Genomic DNA, 25,670 nt, shown 5'->3' on the forward strand with positions numbered 1-25,670 from the left:
TACGTCGGCTAATAATAAGTAACAGGCATGCACCACCTTCACCGAATGTAATACGAATGGACGTCGGCTATTTATATAGCGAAGAAACGGGAAAACTATATATCTCTACTACGATTCTTGAGTGCGATTTGAACTGAACTGACTGAGTGTTCATGGGATTCTTTGTGAACGTGATTGGTTGAAAGAGTATAAGGATGGACTGCTTGAAATCAGTTGAGGTTTCTTGCGAACTGTAGTAGCACCGTGGACCATCATTTTGCACCGGAATACAAAATAACATTTTTTTTATTCCATATCTTGATTGAGATTTGCAAGAAATAGTTTAAAGTTTATTTTTCAAAATAAAGTTGGTTAATGTATAATGATGATATAATAAATACATATATATATATATATATATATATATATATATATATATATGTACTTAAACTTGCCGCTGTGTATTTAAACTTTAAACTGTGTACGGCATGTCTAACAAAATATATAGCTGGTGAATATTACTTTTGTCGCAAACGATGTTCGTTGAAATTTTTCTGAGTTAGCAAAGTATAGTTAGTAAGTAATATTACAATTATTTTAATCAATATTCAAAATAATCTTTTTATTAAAAATGATTTATTATAAATATTTAAATAATTATTTTTATAGAATATTATGATGTATACACGGTGAAAAAATTAATGCGTATTAGAATAAAAAATATATATTTATTTTTATATGCGTTATTAATTTTTTCGCTATGTATACATATTTATGTGTGTGTCCTGGAAAATATTTAATTAAATAATAACATATATTAAAATGCACCTGTGTGACATTATTCTGGAGCTTTTGGTATGGTTCTGAAGGAGTACATTTAATACCTTCTGTATACTAGAATTCTATGTTACCGACGTAGGAGTTCTGATTTCGAATATCGTGGTAAGCCGCCAGAGAGCTCTAGTTGATACATTCAACCCTTTCGAAAGGGTTCAAGGCCTTTTTATAAAAAGATTGGTAGGGGTAGGGTTTTGCTTTGAAACTTTGTACTGATAAGTGCGAATAATTAAATCTAAATCACATATACATACCATATACACATGTAATCAAGATCTTTTTATTTGTTTCACATATAGATACGTTATATACATATATATCACTTATTTATTTATATAAGAAGGACTTTAAGCTAAATAAAATCTTTAGTAATAATGTAGCATAGTTCATGTGTGTGTAATACTTTATCAGTATTTTATATATACTTTGTCAAGATTTTATATATATATTTTTTATTTTCTCAAACTTTATATCGCATGATTTCGTAATGACTTAATCATGATTTAATTGTAAAATTCTATAATAAGATCAAAATGCATTCATAATCATGATTTTATTTTTTTATGCGGATATATATTAAAGAAATAGAAATAGAATATATAACGGTTAATTATTCAATTATATTTTCGTTAAAGAAATATATTTCGGAGATTCTGGAAAGAAAATTCATCGGTCGTTTTATTGTATACATCCAGCTACAGAGTGCAAATTATACGCCGTACTTGTTTCTTGGGTACGTTATCAGATATTTCTGCGTTGTCAAGTATCTGGTGTATATACCGGGCGGACGTTACGCACGGCATCACATCGCGTCGCATTGCATCGCATCGCGTCGCATCGCATCGCATCGCATCGCGCGACCCATCCGGTGGCCCTAGCAACGCACATGCGCCCTTCTTGGACTCTCGCCTCTCTGGTTTCTCTCTCCGGATGGTTGGGGATTGGCCCGGAGTAACACCCCCTTATAATGGGTTCACCCGTCCGCGTCGAGTGCTAGAGAGAAAGAGAGAAAGCTGGAAGGAGAGAGAAAGAGAAAGAGAGAGAGAGAGAAAGGAAGGGAGAGAGAAAGGGAAAGATAAACAGAGATGGGTAAAACGAGGGAGACTGAGGGAGAGATGTAATTCCGTAGTAGCGAGAGAGGAGCGAGAGAATCGGACGAGAGCGAGAGACAAACGGCTGCGAGGGCCGCGCGCGAGAGGGATGAGGGCAACGGAAGCCATATTGATTTCCCTATGTTTCCCCGTGTTGTTACTATAGCGCCCGGCGAGGGTGCGAGTAGTAGGCAGGTACTACCCTCCTCGACAGCCACCCCGTTTTTCTAACTGTCGGTTGTCCGGCGAGAGAGACTGTGCTGTACCACGGCGCGGCTCGTCGCGCCGTATATTCTGTCCTCGCGATTCCCTCTCTTCTTCACTCGTCCCTTTTCCTCGCTCCGCTGTTTTTTTTCTTTCGCAACCTTCTGTCTCGCGTACAAAGTATCGCCCGTTATTTTCTCACCGTCTGTCCTTGTGTCGTCTGGACCGAGCGAGCGATTTAGAGCAGTATGTTTTTGAAAGCATGAGACGTCACCGCGATATTATCGGAGTAATATTTTCTTCGTTTCAATACATGTAACCTTGTATTTTATCAGTTTTATCTCATAAAATTTGAAGTCTCATATATTTTTTAAAAGTCTTAAAACACGGAAGAAAAGACATGACAGCGAGGAAAGTGGTATTCTTCGTTGTTTGATTGAGAAGAATATTTATTTGGTGATTGTAAAATGTTTTTTTTTATTAGCTGCGAGCATCGCGTTGTCGCATAATTTGTAAAAGCGGGTTGCCAAATTACAAATCAGCGCTTTAAGCCACCTTTTCTGTTACAAGCACCGAAACATAAAATATCGATGCAAGACACGATTCGCTCATTAACGACGGAGATCGTTCATCACTCGTGCCATAACATTGTTCGTGGTCATGCGTGAATCGGACGTAACGTTTTCCCTTAACGCCGCGGAACGTTCCACGGGGCCAGAAGGTATCCAAGAGAATAACCTGGGTGGTCCGATATCAGCTGCGCAGCTTCCCAAACGCATCACGCGTTTTCCTGATGCGCTTTCCTACACGGTGTCCTAGTGCTCTTTTCCGTGGTCACGAAATGCGGAGAGATCCGTGCTCGGCCGTTAGAACGAGGGAGACGACGAATTGTTACCTAGTGATGCATGGCTCGGTAATAGCTACAATACAACCAGCTTACAAGAGGGGTTCCGCTACCATGCCGCTCTCGGCGACTTGAGATTTATTGCCTCCGGGCGGATCGCGGATTCCCAGATTCCCCGGTTTGCTCTTATAAATGACTCCTATTAATTGACCGCGCGATGGTAGACAAGGAAAAAGGGCCGCGCCCCCCCCCGACACCTGATCCATTTGCGCGCGTATAATTCCACGCGGCACAGGTGATAAATTATTTACATTCGCATTTAGAGATATTAGGGAAACGTTTGAGCAAAGTGCTAAATAGCCCGAGGATAATCGCTGTTGAAAATCGCGATCTTCCTTGATTTTTAATACGTTAGCTTTAAGAAAAGTATAGAAATTCCTAGTAATTTTGTAATCTTAGCAATTTCGCAATGTTAACTTGTTATTCAAAGGAATGCAGCAGAGACAAAAATAATCACGGGAGCTCGAGATAGATACGAAATTATTACTTTCGAATTCGTCGCGGTACTTCACCGTTCGCGTATTTGCACTCGACTCGTATATCCACGCCCGCGGTAAAAAAAAAAAAAGAAAAAGAAATACAGTTTATACTTCTCGGCGTCAGACAGAATTTTTCGCAGCTGAAATTACCGCTTTCATCGGAGCTGCGGTCAATTTAGCCTGCAAACTTCCCGACACACGAGAGTTCGCGGGAGCGACATTCGAGCCGAGCTGAATGGCGACCTCCGCGCCGCCGTGGATGTTTCCCGTCATTTCTTTCTCGCTTTTTTTTTACCTCCCTCCGCCCGCGCGACGCATGATCGTCCGGATTTTAAAGTGCCAATCAGAGGGGGGCTGGAAAAGAAGAGAAAGCAAGGAAGAATATTCGATTTCGTTGGACTCGTGCCACGGCCACGTGTCTGACGCGCGGGAACAATGAGAACTAGACACATTCGCCGGGCCAGCACGAGCGCAGCATCCCCGAGCGAGCGAGCAGCTACCTATATATATAACGAGCGATCACGGCGCTATTAAACGCGTCCTAATGCACTTAATGACGAGTTCTCGTGCGAGGCGTGTGATCGGGAGGGTAAGCGTGGGTGGGCTGCGTGTCAAGTCAAAACACGCGCGCCCAATTCGCACGCGATCGGGCGTAACTCGAAACCGAAGACACATCGGGATTATTTTGTTGAGTTTCGGAAACACGTTCACCTCCGTCGAAACTCAGCCGTTCCGTTTTGTAAATTTAATGGATATATTGCACGATTAAGCGCCTGATTTAAACGCTCCACCTAAGACAAAATGAAATAGGTTGTTACGCGTACGTGAATACGCGCGATAAATAAACTCACGTTCAGTTACACTCGCAGCGTTTTCTCCTCACCGTGTTCAGATTATACTGAGCGGCAGCATATTTGTAGCTTTCCGAGGAGATCACGATTGCCCGCGCGAGGTGTTTCGACTCGTGAAATTTATGTAAAATCATGCAGGCTTTTGTTCGTCGGTGTGATATGTGGACTACTAACGGTGTGTAATAATGTAAGACCGAAGGTCGCAGGTAGCGGACCGCCGCCTCTCTCGCATCCTCATAACATGTAAAACACCGGGATTACGGGATAATGACTAGGAAGCGTTGGGGTGTTTGTAAACTTTACAGTTTGCCGATTCACCGTACATATCCAGCCTTGTCGGATAGTTAGAACGGTCGGGAATATGCGAATGAAAGTTCTACATTCGCAGAGATTACGCCGCGATAACGTCGTGCCGCAACGTGTAGTTTGAAAGTAGCAAATATATTTTTGAAGGTTTTCATATAATGGTACGGTGCTCGATAATTTTAGCTAAATTATATTTGGCGTGCAATTTTTTAAAATATATTCTATAAAAAAATATGGAATTGCCGTATATATAATTGCACACATAAGACTGTTGCAAATCTCTTTATAGAATTTAATTTATAAGATACGATAGTATAATTGAAGATTAATAATAGCTGCATTCAACACTACATAATAAAAATGCAATTTCTATCTAGCTTTTCATCAGAATCGAGAGTCTCATTTTCGGATGTAAATGAAAAAAACAAGTTTATTTGCACGTGTAATGTAAAAGCTTTCAAGCAAAACGCTAAGTTAATAATCGAACTCGCGAGCTTGTTGAAAAAACGTGCCGAGACAGCGGAGAGCTAATGAAACGCTATGGTGGATCACGGGGTGGTGGTTCTCGCACGTAATTCCCGCTGTCCGAAGACCGCGCCAGAGTGGACACGAGGGATTCTGCCGTAGGGTCTACCACCCGTGGCTTTAATATCGCTTTATTAACCCACTTTGGACGCGGGCCCGATTTTTCGTTGGGATCCTGTCCTCCCCGTGAAACCTTACGTAACGCTGAATTGTTGGGCTAAGTAGACGAACACGTGGCGAAGATTTAGTGTAATAAGTGGCGCATGATCGCGTCGATTAACCTGTTCAATAAATATGTGACGAGGTATATTGATTTTTTATCGAATTTATTTTTTATATCGGACTTGAAAATTAAATTTCGGTTAAAACAATGTTGACTTACAATTTTGTAAAAAAAAAAAAAAAAATCAAATTTTAGGTCTATTTGCATCTTTGAAACTTAATTTATCGAAGCGTAATTACTTTACTTTTTAATGTTAGATTATATATTGTAACACGCTACGCACGTTTATTGACATTAAAAAAACAATACTATTTTAGTATTATCATTGTGCTAATGTTATAGAATTTTTTATGTAACACAGAAGCTGCGCAATTGCAGAATTTTGTCGGCAATCCTATATACGAAACAAAGTTCTCGAATTCTCATATATCTGTCTGACTTACGCGGAGGTCGGTTTAACTAAAGGTTGGCTTCCTTCATAGAATCGAAGTTGACAGATGTTAGATCCAAATATTTTAGCAATCATTCGAATCTGCTGTGAAGCAGAAACATAAACGTCACATTTGTGAGCGCTTAAGAGAATTTCAAGAGATATATGTTACAATGTGTGCAGTGACTTTTTCCAAAATCTATCGTTTACGAACACGCGAAATATATTTCTGACGATATTGTTGTAAATGTATTTTTTGACGACACGGTATGTAATCGCGAACGTCGGGAAAGCTTTGGCGCTAGAAGGAAAGACAAAGAGAAGGAAGAAAGAGAGAGAAAATGTAGATCTTGCGTGGAACTCTGCGTAAAAGGCACCCTTTTAATCCGCGCGCAGCGACTCCCTTTCGATAGACGGGAGATTATCACGGGGGTATCGTACGGGGCCTCTCGAAAACGTTGGTAAGGGTGAGTGAGGGGCGAGGAAAGAGGAGGAATCCAGAGAGGAGTCGAGGAAGTGAGAGAGAGTACCCTATGGTTACTGGTGGCCAGAAGTGGGGCTCCCGTGGCGCGGAGTACCGCCAAATCCACCGCAAATGCCATCGAGTACTTCTTGCTCGTACGTGAGCGCAAGGGCGACCACGAGAGCATGTGGTACTTGAACCAGTTGGGGACCACTGAGAGTTGGCCGACCGAATGTCGGCTGCGTGCACGTGGTGCAGCCGAATAGCTCGCGAAAAATGAATATGTGCTATATACAAGCAAGGGCTCGTATCCTCTTAGGCTGCGAAAACTCGCGCTGCGCTCACGTCGAAAATTATATACCTTCCACGCGATAATTATATGAAATATTATACTTTTACTGTATCTATTGTTTAATTTGAAGTTTGTCTTTTAGAAAATTGAACTGGGCACGATCTTTTCTGCAATCGTTAACGAGATATCGTTTGTATTTAATTTATAAGCTCTCGCATGAAACATTTTTATTTCTTTCAAGCAACTAGAATCGCGATATTTTATTTAATTTAGGCAGGAACAAGACCCTTCTTTCTCCTATTGTCACCTTTTTCTTTTATTGGGCGGGCAAATATTTTTCAGAAACATTACGAATAGTTCGTGAACGCGATTTTTTCTGCTGCTAACACGTAACTTATCAGTACCAATCTGATTTTTTCTCTGTGCATAATAGATATGGCTATATAATCTAGAATGAAGTCGCGAATTACATGTTAAGAGGAAGTTAGTTCGTCGCGATTACTGTTACAATTGAACGAGGATGATTCGCGCGAGCATTTTCGAAACCATCGCTCGCTTTCTGCTTGCGATTTTCAGGTCACACAACACTTCCACTTTTATTGACTATACTTAGGTCGCAGGAGAGACTTGCGGCGCGTTGACGTCGCCTGTTGGAAATTCGGAGTCGCCCAGTGAACGACGACGACGACGGCGACGCCGACGACGAGAAATATGTATAAACAATATACATTTATATATCAACGTACATACACGCATCGGCGCGTATCGCTCCAACGGACTTCGCGTGGGTCGGCGTGAGGGTGACGTCGGGAGGCCGGAGGGGAATGGGATGGAGCCGGTTTGTAACAAAATCAATAGAGGGGTGGCGCGCGAGAGGACACACGGGGGGATAAAGCGGGAGGGAAGGGGACAGAAGCGTAAACGGGCCGGCGCAGGAAGAGGGTGGCTCGCGCGGGGGTGGTTCGGCGAGCGCAAGCGCACTCGAATAGCGCGGAGGTGGTTCCGCGGGTGGCGGGTATAAGGAGGGTGGGCGAAGGAAGACAAAACCACCCCGCCGCCAGCTACTCCCACCCTCTGGACGAGGCGACGGACTGCGATGGAGTGCCTCCATCCTCCATCTCCTCTTCCTCCTCCACCTCATGCTCCTGCTCTTCCGCCGTCGTTGTTCCCCCCTTCACCCATCCCTACGCGCCACCTCCTACCTCCTCTGCCGTCTACTTCGAGTCTATAGAACAGCTCTCGCTAACCTGGAACTCGGGCTCGGGGGGTGATGCACCCCCTAGAATGGTACGTGCTGCCATCGTCACTGACGTGGCAAATCTCGGAACAGCGCGAATCTCGGGCATTTTGTCTCAACCGGAGCGTCGGTCCAACGATATTCCGTCGCATATTTTATGACCAATAGTTTGAGAAAGATAATAATACCCTTTATCGTGTGTAATCTCCCTTTGAACAAGGGGACAAGAGGACAATTCTCTCTCGCATTTTAGATTCTTTATTATTCTAACGTGTAATAATTTTAAACCGTTATCAACGCGTCTAGATTTGTTAGAGTTACACCGTGAATCGGTTTAGGTGAACGAGGCTTGTCGATACATTGAAAATCCGATTAACGTAGCGTTCACTCCACTAATCGGTGAGTTTGTGTGATGCAGTATCATTTTTCAACACGTTGAACGCAACGGTGGACACCGTTATCCTCTGTGACCGAATGTGAATTCTCTATGAATGGTGGATCTAAATGTTCGCTAATATCGAATTTCCAAATTCACAAAGTCTCACCAGGTTGTGTAGCTATCCCTCGCAAGTTATTGTCGTCCCGGGCAGCAGCCTCGCACGAGTATCGATTCTTTCGTATAAAAAGTATCAATTCACAGCAAGCACCAAAAAAATCAATGAACTATGAAGCCATTTAGAAGTTTAAAATATTAAACAATTATTCATGTTTCTAATATTTTAAATTTATTTTAGGTGTAATCTATAATTTGCTCAGATTTAAAGATAAAATTCTATTCATAATTTTATATGTCTTTTAATATGTATGTGTATAGTATATATATATATATATATATATGTGTATTTAGATTTTTCGAACGTTTTAGTACACGACAGATTTATAAATCGCGAATACTATCTAAGTGAGTTTAACAATAGACATTATTTAACATATGTTTAACATATGTCATTATAATCACGTGATATAATTAATGAGAAACATGCAATATAATAATTTTTACAGTTTCTTACTTCTTTGATCTATCTGATAGCTTGCCGAATAAATTTTTAATGTTCACGAGTTATACATCAAGCTCGCGATATCGCACATTAGACATACGTATCCGCAATAACGTACGACGCCTCTCGTGCGGTTTGTACCTGTCGCAAATTTACTGCAGATGTATTCTACGTGTGAATGGTAACCTTTTCACGCCGAATACCGCCATTTTAGTGAAACGAAACGGTGCTGTCTTGGCCTGATAAATCGTCCAAGACGGGGAACTTTGCGCTGCGGCGGAACGTCGTTTGCAAACACTAATAAAGTGCCATTCTTCCGCCACTCGGTTCGTCTCTCACCCTCCGGTAAATAGGCTTGCTCGCGCGCATTGTCGCCGCTCGTGAGTGCGCGGCTACGCGCTCTACGCCACGCGTGCGTGCGTGCGTATACGCGCACGCATTATTTCACGCGGGGGCGTCAAAAACGTATTTACCGTTCCCGGCGGGACAAGCGCCTTGATTTGTCGCCGAAAATCAGGCTAGGGTGGAATCAAGGGTCGCGATAAAAGCATTAGCTGCCCGCTTAAGTGTTTTTCCAACTTGTTCAACTCTGTTGTCTCTCCTGTCTCTTTCCTTTCTCTTTCCTCTCTCTCTCTCTCTCTCTCTCTCTCTCTCTCTCTCTCTCTCTCTCTCCCTCCCTCCCTCTTTCTATCTTTCTCTTTCCGTTATCGTTTCTCCATCCCCCCGTCTCCCTCCCTGTCATCCAACGTTGTTGTAGGAGGGACGTCGCCGTCCTGATATCGACAGGTCTGGCGTGTCTTCACGTCCTTAGCATTTCCGTTTTTCTCTTCTTCCGCAAAATTGCTAAACAGAAGCACCGCGAGGAAACTGGCCGAAGCTTTCGACATTTTATCGGATTGGTTATTGGCATATTTCGTTATAAACTTTCGTGAACTTTGACTTAATTAACTGATGAATTATATGAGCGAAACCAGTGATATTAAAGGGTCAGTGGTGAACTCCGTTTTAAAGGTCGCCTTCCCCGAAGACCAACAGCGAAAGGTCAGTTAGTTATGACGATGCCGAATCGATTTTATATATTATAATGAGTATTTGCAGGATAAGGATAAGATATCTTTTCATATTTAATTTTTAAAATAATAGATAAAAATATGCTTACTCGGGTCACTTAATTAAAATCTGTTAATTAGGTTTATTATATTTAACGTACTTTATTAAAAAATGATGCAAATTGTCATAAGGCAGTTAGCTTTTGAAACTTATCGCTTTGCCAGTTTTTATCGATTTTTTTCTGAATATAGGGACTCAATGCAATGTATGGTCGACGCAAATGGTAGTCGGTTGAGCGAAAGCGACGTAATAATTTGAACAGTGGCAAACAGACTTAGATAAAAGTAAATGAAAGAGAAAGGGGAGGAGATAAAAGTCTGGAGGGAAAGGGAACGATGGGCACAGACGGAGATAGAGACACTGTCTGACAAAGGACGACAGAATCTCTTTGTTCTCGCGGCTCAACGGCTTCATTTCGTGGCCGCGATGTTTTGTCAAGGTCACTCTCATTCACTCCCTATGCTAGTAGCTCGTTTTCGTTCTCCCTTTCGGATTCGATGTTGTCATTTATGCCTTTTTACTTTTTAATCTCGATACACATTGATCGTGCGAGTTTCAGTTTAATATAGCAAGTTTCATTGCAATCAAATGATTTCAAGCAGCGTGATATCGCTGGCGCCGACATAATTAAATTGTATATGTAGGTTCTTGTTTGTTTTGGTCGATTTGTAGATAAATATAATAGAGGGAGGAAGAGAAGGAAAAAGAGTTTTTTGAATTCGAGGCATAACGACTAACAAAGTGTAACAAAGTACCCTATATAATCGATGTCATCCTGTGTGACGAATTTTACGTAATATATATTGTAAACATTGCAGGTAGTCAAAATACAAGAAAATTTTGACTTGTACCTTTGCAAAGAATAATCTAGCTCATTGCTTCTGTATGTCATTCGGAACAAGCTCGTTTCAGGGTTGTCGTTTCTGAATGGCAATATTGGTCTGCGGTGTATGAATGGCGTTTTTTGAGATACTCGAAAGAATTCTTCTATTTTCTTTTGTAGCGTTCTCGCTTTCAATCTCTTTTCTGCTTCTGCCTCTTCAGGTCAAATTTTACTTGATGTTCTATATATTGAGTCAAATGATAGACACTTAATATTTTGACGAAATGATTAAATTTCTATAATCAGACATATTAATGACGAACATCATATTTTTTTCCTTTATTTATTTATAAGTTACTACGTTGAAGTATTTATATTCATGTCTCTATTGCCTATTATTATTCCCACTTTTTATCATTTGCTTTCTCATTGCATTGCTTATTTCTCTCATTGTTAGAACGACTTATATACCCTAAGAGAACATAACAAACTTCTCTCTTTCTCTCTCTTTCCTTCTCTCCTCGGTTTCTCACATTTCTCGTCTCCGCGCTAGATTTCTTTACGCGGTGGACCAACGATCCATTGTCGACTCGGGCTCAGTAGGTAGAAGTCGGGTGCAGGAGAGGAAGAATTGTCGCACTGTAGAACCGAACCCCTACCGACAACTCGAAAGGAAATGAGGTGCCCCCGACAGGACCTATCCCAACGAAAAAGAAGCCACCGGACCGTGCAAAGGAAGAAAATCTTTCCTTACGCGAATCTCGCGCGCGTCGTTGGTGTCGACACCAACGTCTTGACCGCGTTTTTTCCTTTAGAGATGGAGTATCGTATCATAAGATTAAGATATATAAGTAATACTCTACGCGCGATGATGTCTTATTTCCTTAACGTTATTTCATAGCACGAATACCTCGTATACCTTTATATTATTATTAAATGGAAAAGAATATGATGTGTTGAAAAGATACGGTATTAAATGCCCGTTAATATTTTTATTATTTTTATTTATTATTATACTAATTGTTATTTTTATTTGTAATAATAATAATTATATTATATAATTATTATTATTATCTTTATTTTTATCGATCATATAAATGCGATTGCGTCGCCCTATCAATACACACCGTGTCAGTAGGAGGATTAGAGATCTTACTTTTAATCTTTTTTGTATTTCTTTGGGCGCGTGGCTCGACAAAGGCACGAGAGGTCCTGTGTAAGAGAACGAAAGCGAGAGCCCACTTCGAGAGATGTTTTGGATTTGCCAGGTGCGAAGAAACACGCGCGCGCGCGACCAGTATATTCTTATTCTTGAGTGTTTCTCTTGTCGGTCAGGGGCCCGAGAAAAAAGCCGAGGAGATCCTTTGGAGGATCACAACTCGGCCATTCAATTTTCATGCTACCCACGAATTCGATGATGTGAAGCCGCATTAACAAAGTGAATATTATCAACTTTACAGAAGGGAGGAGTCGTCTTAAAGGAAAAAAAGAAAATTGCTCTCGTTCACGATAATGCGCGGTTTCAGTCTAACTTTTAAATTCAACTATATTTATAAGAGTTTTATTTTTTGCTTCGGTAACTTCGGCGAACAATGTCAAATGCATCTAACCGCATAATTTGCATATAAATTAAAAAGATTCTTTTTCGTGTGCGATATGTCGACTTTATATGGGGTGAGAAAGAATCGGCTTTATTTTTTCCTATCGACGAGATAACGAGGCATGGACCAAGAGTGACACCTGAGGTGTCGACGCCATGACACGTTACGAGGGTTGCTATGCCAGACATCCATCACTTCTTTGTATAGCAGCCCCGTGACACCTGGTTCTACGTTCCCCATCTCCACTGTAAACCCCTACGATTCCTTTTTAACCTCCCTTCCACGGCCCCATGATGGTCGTATCTATTTCCGAAACTGTTTGGTTCGCGATATGGATGGAATCATGAGCAAACGTACATGTATGGAAATTCTGATCGTGCAATTATGCTTTTTGGCAAAAATAAGTTTAAACTGATCGTTAAAAATTGATAAAATATTACAAGAAACTTTCCAACAAACTCCAGCGAATTAAAATATATCTACATTCTAAAGGCGATTTGTATTATTTATACGTAAACTTGCACTTGTAGCAGTCAAATTCATGTTGAAAATAAGTGGGTCACCCTCAGGAAATATTTGAAGAATAGAGTCTCGTTTTTGCTAAAAGTCAATGTTAGTCCCTCAAGACAGATTACTTGCTTCGGTGGTTTTGAAAAAAAAAGGGCAGAAGTAACTGGTCAGTCCTTCACTTCGTTTCCAACCCTCGGTCGGGAATCCCTTCATTGAGAGAACGATTGCTAAATCCAGGTGTTCCTGTTCCGCTACATCCTCGGAGACCTTCATATTTCACTCATCTCGTCAATGGGAGGAAGCCAGATGCAGGTGTGCCGGTTTCGTTCAAGGTAGATCTCTGCGATCTCGTGCAATAAATAGGATGCATGGCAAAAGAAATGAAGCGTGGGCGGCAAGAGAAATGTTCAAACCTCGACCGCTGGCTTTTATGTAGTGAAACTTCCGAATTGTGAGACCGATTAGGTATACCCATTGAGAAAGGGCTGACACGCGACTAATGGTGAAACGTTCGGCGGAAACTCATTGTCATGATCGCGATGATTTCGACGTTATTGTGCGTGTTAAGCAAAAAATTTGAGCTTCCAATTCCGTTTTTATTTAATAGTCGCTAAGCTTTTTGCGTGCGATGTCATCGAATAGATTGTGTAAAAACATAATGCATATTTTAAAGTTTATTTTATAACATAAAATGTCTTGTTAAGAATATTTTAATAATCTATAAATATACATATATATCTATAGTATTATAATCCATACTTATTATAAAGATTAAGTAACTTTTGGAAGTTTAAAACACATCATTTTCACATTCGACGCAAACAGGAATTTAATTACCATTATCGCGCTCGGCGAATAATTTCGGGAGGACGTCTTCCGGGAGAATATCAATCGATCGACACCTTCGGTGACCTGACCCGTCGACATATAAGCCCGGCATTGCTTTGGGGATGGTTTGAGGGAACTCATCGATAGCCACCGACAGAGGGAGGCGGTACCTCTCATTAATAACCGGTGACTCGGCGTTTATATAAATAATCCTACGCGGTCGCGCAGGCACTCACCTGCGATTCGGTCGATCGCTCACTATCCTGACGTGAAAGGAGCTTCTCCCTCTACGGTTGTAGGACCGATTCATCCACCGCCTTCGTGCTCTTTCGCTCGCTCGCGTGTCTGTCCTCTCTTTTTCTGTCCGTGCCTCATTTTCCCCTTCGGATCGCCATCGCCATCGCCTCCTTCCTTCTTTCTCTTTCTCTCGCGAAGACTCCCCAATCGGAATTCCGAAAGGCACTAGAGCAGGGCACTCCTCTAGTCACTGCCAAGTTTATGAATGCCTGCCTGCGACGTCCGGTCATTTATTTCGGCAGCTATGCTCTACATCTAGAATGCTCGCACTAATACTCCAACTAACAATCCACACACTTCAATGTTCAACAATGTCCGAGACACGCGTACACGCATCTACACTTGTGTCGCGAGTTCTTGAGCTCAACTAAAACTGATTATTTACATTTTTCAGTATGACGAAAATGTTTTCTTATTCTACGGGGAATAAATATTTCCAAGTAATTAAAGTCTTAATTAATTTTAGTTTTTTTTCTCTTCCTTGTTCTTTTCTGTACGATTTAAAATGTTTGTAAGAAATAGCTTAATATTTTCTTCTGACAGTACCTTAGATTCCGAATGCATTGGATTATCGAAAAAGAAACTAATGTAAGTTACGAGATCGGGACACGAAATTCTACGGAATTCCGAAAGTGCGAGAAGAGACATTAAAACTATTTTCCGTGGCACGATGCGTCTTCGTATAACGGCGTAATAAAAGTTTCTATTCTTGCAAATGGGTAAACTTTATTCGTGAGACTCTGTCGCGAGAGAAACGACGGTCCCTTTCTGCTCCTCTGCTTTGGTATATTGTCCCCGTTTGGTCCACCCGTGCGTACACTTCGGGGTGGCGCAATTACTACTTGTCCGCATTTACGACGCAAGAGACACTGACCGGCGAACGAGGACAGAAACTTGAAATTCAGAGAGCCACGAAAGTTTGCCACAAAGAATTGTGGCAGCGGAATTGGACATAACATTTTTTTTGTTTTTTTTTTTTAGAAAACTTCGCGAATTTTGGATTTTCATGTAAAACTGTTCCACGAAATTTTACATTCTTATTAAATTAATAAATATATAGATTAATAAAGAAATGTATAGGTTGTTATTGTTATATTTATACTTGCGAATATTGTTTGACGTATATTTATAAAACCGCTGCAAATTCGTACATTGCACCGAAGCAAATATATTACGAATAATCTCTAGAGACATATTGGGATGTAGTTCGTTTAATATTCGATTTACGATGCTAACGGAGCAATGCGTTTGTCTTTATATTGTCTACTGCTTATCTTAAAAGTTATACGTCTTTGTACATGATTTCTCATTCGATTTCATTCACGCCGTTTTTTCTGGTCCGTCGGAGGGAGAGCGTAGATCGATCGTAAAATATTAACGAGGTAGTTCGGCGAGGCGTCTTTGTAAACGATATGAATATCGCAATAAAATATATACGTATACGCCTATATACGCCGCGGTATAGTGGCGAATATAAATTCAACGAGTTTCCGTCCCCCATCGTCGGCTCGTTTCTTGCCTTTTCGCTGCCTTGACTTCGCTCGTTGCGGTTGCCTGCGAAACTCCATAAAAGATATGATCGAGGCATAACGCGGATAATTTCTCTTAATGCCTGACATAATGTTTAATTTCAGTTCCCGCCGTCTTTTCGCACCCACTCTGTGCACCCCTTTCCTTCGCTTGTCTATTCTTCTCGCGACTACATATGTATAGAACATCTCAATGAACATCACCTTCATACGCATTTCTCTCTATTGTTTCAGGTGAATTGCGACTTGCTGCGGCCCATCGGCAGGAGGTGCACGTCGTGTGATCGGTGAGTCTTATGATTTGGATTCTCTTCCTATTTTGGGTTCTTACGACTTTCGTATAGTTTTCGTGTTTAAGGGGCAATTCTGTAGTAATACAATCACACTATCTCTATAGTAATGCATTAATTTCAAAATTTTAACACATTAAATTCAAATTTTTATTTTGATTTTTACCACGCTTATCACATCTAGAGTGACACACATATAATTTATGGATGATACAATTATAAGATATGAAATTAATTTTGAATCGGAACTATTTATTTTCTTTTTCACGTGCATTGCATCGTTCGTTTTATACACAGAAATAGAAATCTGCATGCATGGATGATCTCGCTTGCTCATATCTTTCTTTTATTCATGACTATCGTACGTGAAGGAGTGCGTGACAATACCTCTTTGGTGAACCTCCAAAGAGATTAAATGAAGGATCGTCAATTGAGAGCAGTCATGAATTTAGAAAAACTTAATATGATTCCGCATTTGTGAATTTATTAATATTTCTCGATTTCGAAATTATTAAGAAAATTGAATGATAGCAACTTAAGCAAGTCATTATACGATAGATGCTAATTGTGACTCGAAAGAAATATTCAGATTTCGTTCAAATTTTCATTCGAACGTTTAAAAATTACGGGAGGGAAAGTGTAAGAAATTATTATATATTTAACGTTTGTCCTTTCCTTTTCTCGATAATCTTTGAAATTTTCTCCGTCTACCGCATCAATTCGCGATGCATGAAGAGGAAGCAAGATGATGAGGAGGTAGAAAGAGAGGAGGGTAGGGGGCTGGCAGGAAGTCGGTAGAGGGTGGGAGGCTGGTCGGGGTGTACTCCGAGGGTGGAAGAGCATCCCTCTTGATGGCGTCACCTCGAGGGCCCAATTAGCGCTAGCACGAGTGTCATTTCGTCGCGGTTTCCGCGTACTGACTGTCGTTCACTGGCGTTTTCTGCCAGTGGTTTCGTTTCTTCCGCGTAGATAGTTATATATGTATATAGCGTGCGTGATGAGGTGGCTGTATTTCCCGGCGAGTTGCCTCTGTAGATTCCTTGTACTGATCTCTCTTGTCTCTTTTCCCTACTCTCCTGCGGGGAATCTTCTTCCTCTTTTATCCGCTGCGCTCCGCCTACCGACCCTACCGAGTGCATTATCCAATTTTCTAGCAGATATTTCGTGATATAATAATTGGACATTCAGCGCGAAGCGCCATCCTTTCCCGTCTTTCCGTCTCGACCGTCTCTCGCTCGTCGGCTTTCAGGACGAAGGACGGTTGAATTATATTCTTCGGGGAGGATAGCGCGAGAGGAGGCGAGGAGGACAAACCGCAAACGATATCCCGCGAAGGGGCGGGCTATCAATAGAAACATTTTCCATTGGTGCGGAATGGCGTTGGATAGTGTGTGTTTTATCTCACCGTCTCTGTCTTTTTTCGTTACTTCTCGCGTGGAGCGCGTCTCCTCCGTCTTGTTCTCTTTCATTCGCGTTCTGCTCGGCTCCTCGGTTATTTCTATAACGACACTTTGTGCAACGTTAATTATTGTCGGTGTAATGAGCTCGAGGAAGTCTTCCAAGACGCAGTCTTGCAGCATTTCTCCCACCCGCTTCTTTCTCGTTACTATATCCGCCTGCGTTGTCGCTCTCTGTTCCACTAGTTAGTGGCGCCGGAGTGTCAAAGGGCTCCTCTCTCGTCATTCTCGGGACGGATACCTCGCGAATCTCCGCACTTTCACGGAGCTGATCTCGTTAAGGGACTCGTTCTGCCCCGCCCGTTCGCGCCTTGTTAGCGTGTCTCGTGAAGTTTATTTCTATTTTTCCTTGCCGGAATTGGATGGCTCTGGATCGCTGAGAATGTGATTTGAGAGATATTAATGTTTTTCGTCGTGATGGTGCTATTTATATGATCGAGATATATAGTAATCTTAGAACAGCGAAATTATTAGCATGAACAATGCAACATGCAATTGAGTTTTCCATCGAATTTTTTGTTTCTTTATATATAAATATTTCGAAATTTCATTCGCGAAATACAACAGTTTTAGTTGGTAGAGAATTCATATAAAAATTACGGTAAATAAATAAATAAATAAATACAAATTGCTGTGCATTTAATTAAATTATTTATTATTTTATTAAAACTCGCCGCACCTCAAAAGTTTCTTTTTGCAAAAGCACAAAATAATCTGGGGCGGTGAGTTTACCTTTGTTTTACCGCACCCGAAAATAAACGCGAAAAGCTTGTAAAAACAGGGCGATGTAGTCAAAAGAGGCACCGCACAATACCATCGTTAGAGCCCAGCACAGGCCGATGACAACTCTTTCCCGGTATACCGGTGTATCGAGTGTCATTCAATTGCGCATCCCAATTAAATAACAGGCAAAAGGGCGACATAGCGTCGTAAAGCGTCTCGGCGCCCCCTAATTGCGAGTCTGAAGGAGGTTAAAGCATTCACGGAGGAAAATGAGAGAGAGAGAGAAAGAGAGAGAGAGAGAGAGGGAGAGAGAGAGAGAGAGGGAGAGAGAGAGAGAGAGAGAGAGAGAAAGGACGATGTACAACAACCAGGAATGTTTGATTTCACGCGAAGGGTTGTTTCGTGAGCAACAAATGGCTCCCTGGCATGGTCAACATTTTTGAAATGCATTTTTCAATTATTTAATTTGATTTTTTTCTTTTTTAACGAGTTTGGCGCGATTACAAATTCAATGCAAATCTGTTGCCAGGAGAATTAAAACATTATTATCAGTTTACATGGAAAATAAATTCGTTTAATTGAATGAGAAGTCGATTTTTGATAATTGTTACTTTAATTATTTGATTCTTTATTAAGAATAATGGGGCACGTTAAAAAAATAACGGATTATTTATATTATGTATTTCCGTATAATAATTTTTTTTAGCCATGTTTGTGTGCTTTTCGACGCTTGTGCATTCCCCTATACTCGCATCGAGATGTTTCGAGATCAGTTGAGCTTCTCTCGTCTATAATCTCGACAGTGCGAACTTTTAACGGTATAGGGTTACCGCGTGCGCGTAAAGAATGAAATCGCGACTCACGGGGGTGGCAAGACGCGCGTTCTACCGTTGTTTCCGACTGTTTCAGGAGGGAGAAAAATATTCGCCGGTTTCGGTGAAAACGACAACCGAGTTAGGTCTTTCAGGTCTGCTCATGATTAGCGGCACGCCTGCGCACGTCTGTTCGCGGAGATGCTGCAGGGTGTCTCTTGTGCGCTATTAAAAGGTAATGTAATTAGTACAGGCAAACGAACTAATTACCAGAATACGAACGGCAAGCGAGACGCACAAAAGGACTCTCTTTGCCGCTCCCCCGCCTTCCCAACCCCTTTATCTGTACCTCTTTTTTCGTTTATTTCCTCTCGTTGTAGACGCATCCGTTCCGTGTCGACGCAACCACATGACGACGGTGACATCGTCGTCTACGATACTCGGTTCACCACTGACAATTAAACGGGCACTGTTCTGAGAATCAAAATGTTAATTAAGAGCTGTTCCGTCTGCGATTGACAAAGGGAGCGAGACGGTCGCAAATGCGAATTTTTTGGAATAGAATTTATATAGTTTAGTAATATATAACAAATACACGTGTGTGATAAGAAACATGATTAAGTCTGCTCAATAATTGACGTCTACCTAACAATGAGTCATTTTTTTTTTTTTTTTGACAATTCTAGGCGCTTATTCTTCATCTGTAACGAATGTTTTTCGATCTATAAAGTCATCTTTCGAGAAAGGGTTAAGGTGTCGCGCATTGTAGCTGTTTCTGAATGATCGTCGCTGCGAGATCGTCACGGCGAGCGAAGTCGCGCGGAGGCGGCTGCGTGCAAAATGGAAGCGCCGTAATTAGTATGCGCGTCCGCGTATTATGCACGCAACGGCACTCACATGCGCAACCACATTCTGCAGTTGTGGCAGTTCGCGGCGGCGACGGATGAGAGGCGAGGGGACGTCGCGACGCGCTGGTAACTGGTTCGTTGCGATTCACACTTACGTTCTCGCCGAGCCCCTGTGGCCGGAAACGTCGACGGGGCGTGCTACGTGCACGCGGTTAGACAGACGCGTCCCTTAACGCGCGCGTACGAGCACGGGGGAGGACGAGAGAGCACGGGCCCGTGCATACGCCGCCCGCCCTTGTGCGTGCTCGCGTGCGTGCTCGCGCGCAGCGATGTCGTCCCGGGTGTCGCGGCGCGCGGTGCTGTATCACGCATCGTGAATATCGTATCACGCGCGACATGTCCCGCGACGCGAAAATGTTCGCACTCTTCGCGCTTGCACTCGCAGTTTCACGCAAGGGCGCGCACATAGGCGGAGAATGAACGAGTCTCGCGAAACTTAGCCGACTTTACGTGTCCGAATTAACTTTTTTTCTCTCTCCTCGTCTCGATGATAGTACGGTACTTTTTGTGACGATGAATAACAATGATGAGATATATTTTTATTATGTGAAGAAAGCCATGTTTTCTGATATTTAATTTTTCTTTTGATATCGCAGTTTATTCTTTTATATATACATATACATGCTGCTATATATAAAAAGATTATTGTATGACGTACGCTTTTGAATGATTGAATCTGCGTAAAGATTCCACTATATGTATATCGATCTATTATAGAATTTATCTCAGACGTGATGAGACGTGTTTTACAACCTTTTTCCTGTCGTTGATCCGCTACCCTTTCGTTCCTGAGAGAAGGGTCGCGCGAGGCGTAAATTAATAAATGCTATAATTCACGCACGAGTTTTCATACCTAATGAGAGAATGCCGCGTCATCCCGCGCCATATGCGCGTCTTCGCAGGCAGCCTCGGTTCGGCTTGCGCGCGTACACGGGCCCGTATAGAAGCGATAAAAATCGCTTTGTAACGCGACTCTATCTATCACGCGATTCCGTCGACCGACGTTTTCCGCATGACGAAAAATCTTGTTTTCATAGTGACGAAAATCGCAGCGTAAGCGGACGTCGATTTGTACTGTCGCGGCGTCGCGTCGTCAATGCTCTTGCGCTTAATAGAATGCGTTTTAAAGAAAGTACGTGAAAACATGAACAACTAGATTAACAACTCTCACAATCAGTGATATCATTTTTATATGTATAGTCATAGTAATCGTAATTATCGTACTTTGTAAAATCTTCATTATTTCCAAGAATATCTCAATGCTTCGTTGTCGATCAGTAGATTTTGTAGGTCAATACGCATGTGAATTAAATCGCGAATATGTTTATCGGCGTTAAATGATTGTTTGTCCCTCATCTGAGCGCCGCAAGCGTTCGTATCCAATTTCTTCGTAGGATCGTTCGTTGTTTTTAGTAATTGAGAAACGGAGATGGGATGGAGCACGATAAAGGTGAGCGCTGCATCGTTGCAGCAACGCGAGGAGAAGAGAATAGAAAGGGGAAGCGGCAGACGGCTTCACGAAGACAACGCTCTCGACGATACGGTACCTTCGGTCCTCTCGGTCGTTAATCGTTGGTTGCACCCTTTCAACTCCGGCTGCGCTCCTTTCCCATGGAGCTTTTTCGCGCTTACGCCCTACACTCGTCTCCATTAGCCTCGTCTTGTCGACGAGAACATATCTGCCGTATCGTCTGCATCCTCGCATCTGATTTCGCCCTCAACCCGCGAGCTGTTATGTGCATGTATGCACCAGCATGTCTCCGTGCGTGTGTCTGGAAAAGCTAGGATAACGAACGTGGGTAGGCGTGAAGAGCAAGCGAGCAACAACTGGTGCCCTGTTTGGCGTCTTTCGCGGGTACGGAAGCGAACGCGCGCGTTTCTTTCATCCGACTCGTTTTGTTCATTGCGATTTTTCGACACGTCGATTTCATGCATGGTCGACCTTATATTCATTCATAGCAGGGTAATTACGAAGGAAAGGCGTGGATTCTTCCATAAATAAACTTAGCAATAAGTACTAATACTTTATTCCTTAGCTGTGGTATAATAACGACTGTGTTCCGGTAGACTGATTTTTGAGATTTAAGCATCACTATATTGCTTGCTTATGTTATGATTTGATGCATTAATTTGTTGCATTTATTGTGCAGTTAGCCTTACAGAAATTTGAGCATTCTTTTTATGCTCTTCTTTTTTGCTTTTCCCGATATCTCTTCTCGTCGCGCATGATTTTATTTCCGCGATTTCTTCAGCTTTTTCGGCTTAGCATCCTATTCTCCAGCCAGCGACACTCGACTCGACTCGACTCAATTCGATTGGTAGCAAGGTGCTTTCTGGGACATTCGGTGGAGATGTTGGCAGACCGAGGGCGATTCGCAGGAAAGGAATGCTAGACGACAGAGGTCTATACGTTCGCGCTCGGGCGAAGAGCAAGTCGTCGTAAATGCAAAATCAGTATGTGGGTGTGTGTACATGTGTCCGCGTGTTCGTGTGGATATTCATGCGCGCGTATATACGGTCGCCTTGCTCGAGCCAAGCCCGAGGGGTTTACGAACACAATAGTTTGAAATATTCGAGCGCCCTGGCAAGAAGTTGCCCTCGCGCCGGTAATTAACGAGTTAAAGTTCGGCGTCGCGACGGCTATCTCGCTCTCTCGCTTTCTCTCACTCGTGTCTCGCATCGTGGCGTCCTCGTCGTCCGCTGTAAGACTCCCGGGCACCCATTAGCCAAGTGCCACGCTACGGAGAACTCTCCTTTTGGCCGCCAAGAAAACCGAGCGTCACCCCTTTTGGCCCCGCCGCGTTCTGGAAAATTATATCGCTGTCCTTTGGCTGAGCTTTGGCAGTTGTTCGCGTTTGCTTTTATTTTTTGTCATCGGACTGCTAATGTCTCCCACGTTTCTAAGGCCTATACTCGTTTATCATTCTATATCACATAATATTTCACGCATACTTAAATCTAGCATACTTAGAAACACTTTCTTACATCCTGAAAAGTTTGTTCTAAAGATAAATATTCTAGTTTTGTATATCTAGATATATTGAGACATAAGAGAATTGAAAGTATTACGTAAAATATTTTTACCTATAGAATTGTTTTACGTTATGTTAATATATTTTGTACGAATAAGTAATACGTGATAATAGTGTCTACATATGTAGTGTATGTTCGCACGCAAATTACGTAGACATGGTGTAATCTATAGATAACGCTCATTGAGGAGCTGTAGCATCCCCTTTGTTTTTGAACTAAGGCTTTCGCTCAAACAGATTCTAGACTTAATTCAGAATTGCTCCTTGCACAAATTTAACCACAAAAATAATTACATGTATAACTTACCGAAAAAAATATGAATTATTATTACGTTTTGCCTTTCTTGCTCTTTTTCGAGGAAGAAAGAAATTGAAAGAGAATCTTCTAATTTCTCTCTCTCTCTTTTTCTCTCTCTCTCGCGCATGGAAAATTATGCTAGAAATATCACTTTATCGCAAAGATTATACGTGCTATATACGCGTATATAACCGACTCTCGAGATAAATTGACGAAGTTGGCCGGTATTAGACAAAGTAACTTACCAATGGAATACGGGGTTTTGAACTAAGCGGGGGAGGGGTGAGGGAGAAGAGAGGGTTGAGAGGATAGAACGGAGGGAATTCGAGTTGCCCGGCGACAACTCGAGAGTCTCCTTGGAAACTGTTCCTCTGTGGCGCGGACATTCGTCCGCGAGAATTCGGAAGAACTTACTCTCTCTTTCCCTGTAGATCAAATATGCTTTTAGATGTAACACTTGGACTTTATCGCTACATTATTTCCGCCATGGAAACTGTCACGGATATTTCATAAATGTTGTAAAAGATGTGTAGGAAAAAAATAGTCTATTTAAAAGATATTTGATCGTAGAGAATTTAGTTTGAGCAAAAAAGGATAATATCTCTAAGGCAGTAAATATTTCATCTCATTACGGTTAAATTTTGTAAAATTATTTTACGTGCGATAACTTTTCAAAATTTATTTCTTGGAGCTTTAAGCGATTCCCTTTTCACACGTAGGGAGAAGGCCGCGGACCAGTTTCCTGGCAGAAATAATGGCGTACCCGAACCTGGATTAAAACATCACACTCCCCCTCCCCCCCTATCTTAAATGTATGCAGATCGCATACCCTCGGTGTATACACGCGCGCGCGTCCACCAGGAACTCGAGTATTTATGTATTCAAATCCCCATGCTCATCGAGTGGGACGTTTGTTGGCTTTTCTAATAGAACCGTTTATTCTTGCATTAGCATATGCACATACCGCTCGGCATCACATATGCGATATGCCGAGATTCGTCCAAGAGCGTGCGTACACACACGCGAGTATATCGATTATCGTCGTATCTCGGTTCCGTATTCCCCCTTTTGAGCTGCGTTTTACCCTGGCGATCGCTGGATGCTTGATTGAAATTGATAGCATAGAGCATATAGGTTATAAGAATAAATTTTGGTAGATTATTTAAACAGTGAGCCAAAATCTAAGGGTAATTATCACTATATATTGTTGAAATCTGAAGAAATAAAGGACAGTAATTTAGAAAAAGGAATATTTTATTTCGATTATTTTCCATATCAATCTTTTTAATATGTATGATACATGCGTATAATACATATGTATGTACACATGAAAATAAAGAACCACTATTAGATAATGCTCTAATTAATTAGAGCAAATGCCATTTCCGGTCCAGTCTAGATCTTGATAGCTTAATAATAATTTTGTGTGAATTTTGTGTACTTTTTTCCAAACTCAGTAAATTGCGCGCCGATTTTTTGTCGATATTTAAAACAACTCTTTGTTGGAATCGAGAAATATACAAACATAATATTATTAATAGGCTAGAGATCCAGCCTGGATCGGAAATGGCATTTTCTCTAATTAATTGTATATTACATCGGTCTTCTTTCACTTGTTATTGACTATTCGGATCTCATTACACGGATAGTTTTGTTATAAATTTCTACTCTTTGCTCAAGAGGAACGATATAGCTGATATTATTGTTTAATCGCGTTTAATCAGCAATGGCATCAGGAAATCAGTCATCTCATTTTTTCTCGAATGAAAGCTATTCGGGCAAATATTCGTAGATATCAATCGTCCAGAAGAGTGCGAGCGGTCCTCCGCGCCAGAGAGAAGAGAGGCTCGAGAGAGCATGAGAAAGAGGGATATATATATATATATATATATATATATATATATATATATATATAGAGAGAGAGAGAGAGAGAGAAAGACAGAGAGAAAGGCGAGAGACACTCGGGTGGTAAACAAACTGTCTGAAACACTCCGGGACGCTCCATTCCGTTCGAGAACCCTGCGAGCCCCGTAGGTCCTCTCGACGGGCATTATCTCGGTACATATTTAAGTGCATGACATGAAGACTGTTCTGCCTCCCTTTCCTATTCGCCCCCGTGGCTTCCACTGCCCCCTCGGCCCACTTCTCGCCCTTACCGTAGCCTCCCTCTAGCCACTCTTGCCTATGTCCTTCGCAAAAGCCATCCCCGCCGTCCGCTGTGGTTCCGCTTCTAGAAGTCCTCGTTTCCCGGCCACCAGCGCCGTCGTTGCTGCCGCTGCCGTCGCCGACGTCGTCGCTGCTGCTGCTGCTGTTGCTGCTGTCATATGCAGCCCTCCTAGGGTGGATCATCAGATAGTACCAGATAGTACAGCTCGGATAGTATAGTGAACGGAATACGCGAGCGAGGCATGCGCATTGCACAATCGCGTGCACGCGCACACCCGCAAATAAATTGACTTGTATACGTCATCGGCTAGCCGCGTGTCGGAAGACGTAAGGAGAAGAGGGGCAATGTGTCGGTATGTCGGGACGATGAAGCGAGATGAGACTCGGTGGTATATAGCTTCGCGCGAGCAGCGAGCCGAGATTCCCGCTTCCTGTCGCGAATGATCGCACAGTTGGTTATTTCGATG

General features: G+C 42.0%; 1 protein-coding gene across 12 annotated transcripts in view; it reads left to right on the plus strand.

Annotated features, from left to right (window-relative positions):
• Nucleotides 1–25,670, plus strand: part of Soxn (SRY-box transcription factor soxNeuro) — a 280,350-nt gene that overhangs the window by 33,693 nt on the left and 220,987 nt on the right. For all 12 annotated transcript variants that reach the window (XR_013256103.1, XR_013256102.1, XR_013256108.1 and 9 more), the window contains exon 4: nt 15,752–15,804. The gene's annotated coding sequence lies outside the window, so the exon portion shown is untranslated. The remainder of the gene's footprint in view (nt 1–15,751; nt 15,805–25,670) is intronic.

This window comes from Temnothorax americanus, unplaced genomic scaffold (assembly GCF_048541705.1).
Source record: "Temnothorax americanus isolate GAGA-0224 unplaced genomic scaffold, ASM4854170v1 Scaffold14, whole genome shotgun sequence".
NCBI classification, from domain to species: Eukaryota; Metazoa; Arthropoda; class Insecta; order Hymenoptera; family Formicidae; genus Temnothorax; species Temnothorax americanus.